Here is a 7,850-nt window from a genome sequence, read left to right as displayed (position 1 = left end):
TGCGTTCAGGAGGGACTGTTTTACTAATTTACTGAAAAATAAAAATCCCAAATGTCTTGTTTTCATCAAGCGTGTTTCCTGATTGGATCTTTGCTCTTTGGTCTGTCTGTGGATTTGGCAGCACGTGTGTGTGTTTGTCCATGCGCTCCCATGCGGGTGTCAGTATTATGTTTATGTATGCAGGAGTGCATGTCTGCCCATTAATCCCTTTCAGATTACAGATCTTCCAACTCTAACCAGCAGTTGTGGGTACTTTTGTCTCTTGAATAGATTTCGATAAATAACTTTCAGTTCCTTTGAATCTAAAGACAGGAAATTGAAAGCTAAACATTTACACACATAACTGGGCCAGAACATATTCATATAGTGCAGTCATCCGTTCATCTGTAAGGAAATACTGTAGGTACAAAAGCATAACAGACATAACACAGACTGAGAGACCCTTGGCCTGTTGCACACACACACACAGCGGTGATGCAGGCATTTAGAATGCTTTTTTGTCGAAAGTTAGATGAGAAGATCGATACCACTCACATGTCTGTGCACTAAATATGAAGCTACAGGCTGCAGATGGTTAGCTTAGCTTAGCATGAAGAGTGAAGCTATCGTCGCTCTGTCCAAAGCTAAGCTAAGTAAAGTCTGCATACCAACACATCTACAGCTCACTAATAAAACACATTATATCGTTTCTTTAATCCATACCACAATGACTTCACAAGCAGTTTCAGCTGGTGCCAACTTAGGTGTATAAATTCAAATTCAATATTCAAAATCTGGCTTTTGTTCGTCAAGGTGCAGAGTGATACAGAGTGTCATTCAGGCTCGACTACGTGCAGCCAAAACCTAAAAATGTGAAAAGTCCACTTTCCCACCAAAAGAAAACCAACCCACTGTAGGTGTAATCACACTGTATTTGATACACTATAAACCACAAAGGCCTCATTTGGAAATCCCCCCCCCCCATTCTGTGCTTTCAACTCGTCTGGACTCCACCCCTCACCACCTCCTTCTCCAGTCCCCATCACTCTCACATTCACATGAGTGCACCCATGCACACTGTAAATGTGGATCTCGCGCATTCGTCAAATTTGGGATGCAACGCTGATTAGCTTCCTGGCAGGAACGCTACCACCCAAACCCGGAGTCGAAGCCGCAGGTTTCTCCTGAAAGGCCCGACGGTGTTGTGGAGAGCTGCATCTGCCGCTGTTTGTTTGCACTGTGTCCTAATTTCCGCGAATTCTGACGTGACAGGAAGCATGGAGGGGTGATGGGACAATGGGCTATTGTAAGACCGCACTTTATGTCCATGCAAGGCTCAAACAGGAAAACACGCTAAGACGGCCACAAGCATAAACGAACCTGCACGAACGCACGGAGAATCCGGCAAAGACCGTCATGTTTCCTGTCCTGATTCTTAATCACGCACATACACTCTTATGAGGATATTTCATTGACTGCACCATTTTAACCTCTCCTGATCTTCTTTTTTTAAGCAACTCAAATTGAATTGAGACAAGCTATGGCCTTTGGAGATTACATTTGAGCTACTTGGACTGATGGATATCTCACCCATGAAAGAGTAAAACTAAGCTCTGTCCAGTTCCAGATGAACTGTTCCTTTAATAAAAGACGCTGCAGTTTGGCAAGACATTGGTCTAAATCTTCCACGCTCTACTGCCTTTCTCTAAATGTCCAACCACGTCTCAGTGTGTGCACACACACACGCACACACACAGTGTCTCAGCGTGTGACCTTTCAGGTCAGCTGGGAGAGCTGAGCTCTGAGGCCGAATGATCTATGGATCCGCACTGGTTGTCAAAAGAGTTAAAGGACGGGAAAGATGTAGAGGAAGGGAGGCTATTTACAGACTGGAGGTATGTGGCGGAGTAATGCTGTTTTCCATGCTGTATGTCTGTATGTGTGTGTGTGTGTGCGTGCGTGGCGCAGAGTATGCATTCTCTCGTCAAAGCCTGTGAATCGGAAGGTGTGATAACAGAGACTCTTACATAAACTGTACTATGTGTTTACTTAGTTCATCCATTGGATGGCGATGTACAAGGCCCTGATAGAAGGGAGGTCAGGACAGGAGAGTGTGTGTGTGTGTGTGCGTGTGTTTTTGTGCTGTGAGGAATGTCGATGTCTGACCTCTGTGCTCTTTGCGTATGGATGATTGACCTGGAAGACAGACCTGTGTGGGCTGGCTTCACTCTAACACACACACAAGCACACACACACAATCCTGACATGCCTCTTATTTAAAGCAAGAACAAAAACCCCAATCAAAAACATGCCATACATATTCTCTGAGTTTTTGGACACATTTGTCAACAAGTGGATGCTTAGCCAGTCTGTGCCGGGTGGCATTGACAGTGTGATTTCACTCACCTCTTTGTAATTAGGTCTCAATATGTTTGGCTCTGTGGCATCTAAATAACAGGTTGAGTGCAGTGGTCAGTTTGTAAGTGTGAAAATAGCAGTGTGTGTGTGTGTGTGTGTGAACTGCAATGTTGGGTGATAGTTCTCTGTGGATCTGTCACTATATGTGACGTTACACATGACACAAAAGTCTTTTCATAAGTGTTGACATATAACTATTGTTTGTAGCAGCTTTAAAGTAGAGGGTTTGGGTCCACAGAGGTAAAGAAAAAATAAAGTAAAAGCTCACAATCATTTTTACTTTGTTTTTTTAGTGAATACTAACCTGATCTCAGAACTGTACTCATGAGTAAGTGACAGTGTACAGAGAACAATTCCATGGTGTCCCTGAAGAAGCCACTGAGTTTCCTCTCCACCAGCGACGTATTATAAGATGTGCAAACTGTGGTTGTATTCATTGCATTGTGGTCTATTGAGAAAAACTGTGTGCCTTTTCTACTATGCATGTATGAAAATGACAACTCTATAAAAAACTATGTTTTACTTCCCCTCAACATCTTCAAACTCAGGGTTGCTGGTGGGAATACGGTACGTCGTTATTTTACAACGGCTATTTGTCCTTCACTTAGTCTTTTTTCGAGGTTTTTCATGGACCAGGTTTGTCATCTATACAAGTGAGATGACTTAAGCACTAAAGATCTGTGATCTTCTTACGTGCAATGCTTGTCCATCCTAACTTCTTCTTCTCCAGCCTCTTTCCTTGCATCCATTTTCTCCTCATCTTTTTCCTGCTCTGCTGCTGTGATTGCCTGTCTCCTCGTGGCCCGATGCCCAGCCGCCACTGGGTAGCATTCCTCACCCCGAGCCAACGGGAAGAGAGGGATTGAAAGTGGGGGGAGAAGGAGAAATGGAAGGAATGACACAAAGAACCACAGCGGGGTCTCCTTATATAGAGTGTGATGTTATGTATCTCTGGCCTCGCTGAGGAGGCGAGGAGCAATTTCTTCTCCAAATTGTTTGTCGCTTTCCAGCTTTTTCTCAGTGCCTGCCCGTCCTAAACGTTCTGTTTATCGCCACATCCACTCACTTTTAAACAGCTGCTCGCTCGTTACAGCATTCTCGCCCAGGCCACAAGATACCCGCACAGTTTGACCACACAGGGGTCTGCTAAAATACACATATAGCATTCAAACACACACGGCCTCGCTTTCTTTCTTTCTTTCTTTTCACAGTGGGAAATGAAATGCCATATCTCGAAGGTAAGTTATGATGCCTGCGCTGCTGCTGCTGAGGTGCAAAAATAAAAGACTTGCTGAGAAGGCAAAATGGACTCCACCCTGCCCTTCAGCTCTTATTTCTTCTGAACACTTTGGTTCGTGTGTGTAAGGTTTGAGGCTTGGAGCAGCATGTTTATGCAGGCCAACACAGAGGATCGTGTGTGTGTGTGTGTGTGTGTGTGTGTGTGTGTGTGTGTGTGTGTGTGTGTGTGTGTGTGTGCGAGTGGCATCTTCTCAGTAGGGAAGTGCTGGCAGATGTGGCAGTCAGACTGTGGGTACAGCGGGACGGATAAAGTTTGGCTTATTGCTGCAACTCAAGCCACACAAGAGCCACGCATGCAGTCCTTTCTCTTTCATTCTCTCTCTGTCTTCTGTTCTTTTTGTTTTGTTTTGTATTCTCTCTCTCCTCCTCTCTGCAGTTGTCTTCACTGTTCTAACTGAACATGAATCTTCATCTACCTTGGTTCTTCTGAGCCTCCCTCGGGTCGGACACACTCCAATTGGATGTTTTAATTACATGGATACTGATCTTGTTAATTAAATCTCTGTTTGAAAGCATTTGCAGATTTTAAAAAAACTGCTTGTGGGAAGTAAGAGCGTCATGCACTACTTTGTAATGTGTTAATGCAGTGATTCCCAAGCCAGTATCCAGGCTCTTGTGTAAGGGAGAAAAATAAACACACTAATAATATTGCAAATTGGTGTGAGTTTGATCTTTAATATATTTATCATCCCAATTACCAGTAACCATCTGGTAGTCAGACAGCACAGGACATCAAGTGTTGTGATTGAAAGTGTGTGAAAACTATTTCGCAAGCAAGTAGAGAAGCCAGACAAATGAGTTATTGTTCAAAACGTCTGCCACTCCATGAGGCAGTCGTACAAATACAAACTACTGACTCCATAATTAAAGAGACTAAGCCCCCACAGTTCTACTGGTAAAAAAATGTCCACTTGTATATACTTGAAGGAATAGTTTGGCATCTGTTTTCTTGCTGACAGTTTGTTGGCAAGATTCATACCACTGTTCCTAAATATGAATGACTAATGCCAGAAGTCGGTTAGCTTAGCTTAGCATAAAGACCAGCTCTGTCGAAACAAAACAAAACCCGCCTACCGACGCCTCAAAAGCTCACTTATTAACACACTAATTAACATATCATTCGAGATATACCATTTGTAATTTGTTCGGTCTTGTTTGTTTGGGTGAATGTCGTCATCTTTGGACTTCTTTTGTACTTTTCTATATTTCCTTCATATTTAATTATTTAATCGAAAGCATCTCATGTAGACAATACTCCACTCTAATTCAGTGTGTCACAAGCTGTTTGGCTGCAGCATGTGTTTGAAGACTGTAAGTAATTTGGTTGCTTAATCCATGACGTTTGTTATATTCCTTTAAAAAGCAGTTGTATATAAATAAACAGCAGCCTAAAGGTCGCTGAGGTAAACTTATGATCCCTGTATGGATTGTGAGGGTCTGAGAGTGAACATATCACCCTCCATTCGCTTGGTCACACTCGTGACCGAAACCCTGCAACTGTCCCAGTGGAGCTGTTCAGAGGGAGAGTGTGGTTTCACTGAGCACTTCCAACGCCTGTCCCTCAGCTTTAGTAAAGGCGGATGAATGTGCATGCATGGTAAAGAAGCTAACCAAGTGCTTGTAACAAATTGCAAGACAAAAGAAATGGAAATTAAAATGTACGCAAGTCTGTGCACGTTTAATTGGCCCCCCACCACCACCAGCCTTTGAGCCACCGAGGACGAACAGAAACAATTTCAACGATTTCTTTCTAGCTTCTCTTTGGCAGCCCGTTGGAGGCTCATGTCCATTTCCCACAGCAGCTATCAGTCTGATGGAAACCGAGTCCAGTGAGAGATCTATGTTGGCTATTCACAAGCCTTACGACACACTGAAATCCAACCACAGATATCTGGAAGTATTTACAAAGTTGTTTAATTAGATCAGTGGCTTGAGGCTGCAGTGGAAAAATATTCACAGCATGAAATGTAATGACAGAGAAAGAGGAGCAGAAACGTCTGGACGGGCACTCGCAAAGACCATGGGTACACTAGAACCAGCTAATGCCACACATCTTAAGATAATTAGAGAATGGAAAGGCATTTATATATTCCCATCGGTGATTTCTTCCGCATGCCTCCTCCAGCAAATGATTAATTTAGAGTTCAGGAACGTGTGTGTTCACTGTTTAGTCTACGCCTTCCCTGGGTTGTAACCCCTGACCCGACCAGATCACCAGAACGCCTCTGTAAAACCATCAGACATCAGCTTATCTAAACTATCCAGCATACAAGTACCAGGACCAGCCTCCTCATCATTCAAACTCCATCCATCCTTTCCATCCGTCAGAGGCCAAACTCTGCTAACAGGAGACTACTTTTTTCCTCAGCTCAGACTCCAACAGGCCGGACAGGCATTTCCTGTGGGTGGGACCTGAGAGCAGAGACATTCTTGGGCCAGGCACCTCCACTTCCTGTCTCTGTTAACGCCACACTGAAAGACATGCTGTCTGGACCTGCTCTTACTTGACTACACTCTTTGCTTGGCGCTCTTATCCGCTGTTCATGCAGCAGTAGATTAAGTTTAAATTCCAAGATTACTAATGTCGCATGTAAACACGAGTTTAAAAGTGCAAGGTCAAAGTCTCAGTGCCCAGATAATGGAGGGAACAAAACAATCCCGTGGACCGAAGGATATGAGACAAAGACGTATCGGGAAAATAGTTAAGATAGAGGTTTAAAAGCAAATGGAAAAGAGTCGAAACCTCAGAAAAGTATATTTTAGAGCAGGTAAATGTGTAGAATTATGGCAGATTAATGTGTAAGCTTTTACTGAAGAGCATAAGTCTGAGGATAACTTTAAGATGACTCAAGAAACCATGACCAAACTAGCATCTGGGTGTGTTTGCACCATCACAGTGAAGTCAACACATAACAATAGCTAATATCCCCAAACTTCTTTTTCTCAGCTGCATTCACAGGTAGAAAGCTGAATGTTTCCAAGCCTCAAATGTCAGGGAATGTATTCCTGTGTGTGTGTGTGTGTTTACATGCATGTTTATGTGCACCGTGGGGTGTTGGAATTGGCGTGACAATCAATTGGTGTCCACCCAGGGTGTCAACAGCTGCACCAAAGTGTTGGTATTCAACAGCTGGACCATTTTAGAGCAGGAATGTGGGGGGTTTAGTATGGACGAGAGTGGTGTATGTGTGCTGTAGGGGGTCCTACATACTGTACATATGTTACAGTTATCAGTCATTCAGATATTTTACTTAAGTAAAAGTAGCAAGACATAGTGTGTAAATACACATAAATATACAAATAAAAGTATTAGCATAAGAATGTACTTAAAGTAGTGAAAGAAAAACTAATCATGCAGAATGTCCCATTTCAGAATCATATATTATATTACCGGATCATAATTATTGAAACATTAATGTGCAAGCATCACTTTAGTGTTGCAGCTGGTACAGGTGTAATCTTAATTACTTCATATACTGCTGGGTAGAGTATCCTATAATAATACATCCTAATTCATTTGTTGATTATATGTTGTATTAATTGACAAAATCTACAAAGTAATTAGTGTCTTGTGCTTTCAAATAATAGCAGTGGAGTAAAAAGTACTATCTTTGCCTGGAGTAGAAGTAGAAGGTGGCATATAATGGAAATACTTGAGTAAATGTACTTTCCCCACCACTATGAGATGAGTTGATTATAGTAATAATTTCCCACCATTTCCTACCTTTTCCTGTATTCTTAACCCTTCTCAACACAGTGACTTTAAAAAAAATGTCATGCCACATAAGTCTCCCCCCCAAATATCTGTTTGATTGTATATACTGATATTTCTTATATATATATCCTACATCCTAATGCTTGTTCCCTTATGTTTGATATCTTTCTAGCTTTGTACATTTTCCTTTTGGGAACAATAACTCACCAAAAACCTTGAATGTTTAAATTTCCTAAGCAAACTGCTGGGATATCATTCAGAAAAAATGATGCTTCAAGCTTTTGATGTTATAATCAACTCAAGGGCCATCTGTGTTCTCCAAATAATGACATGTCAACATATCAGATAAGCAAAATAAAGCTGCCAATAAATAAATATAGCTCCTCCAAATTGCCAAATGCAAATGTGCATGCAAGTTGGATTCTTTTTCTTCCTTTTT

This window comes from Anarrhichthys ocellatus, unplaced genomic scaffold, assembly GCF_004355925.1.
Source record: "Anarrhichthys ocellatus isolate YVR2014 unplaced genomic scaffold, GSC_Weel_1.0 scaffold4, whole genome shotgun sequence".
NCBI classification, from domain to species: Eukaryota; Metazoa; Chordata; class Actinopteri; order Perciformes; family Anarhichadidae; genus Anarrhichthys; species Anarrhichthys ocellatus.
The sequence above is the reverse complement of the archived record's forward strand: the minus strand, read 5'-3'. Positions refer to the sequence as shown.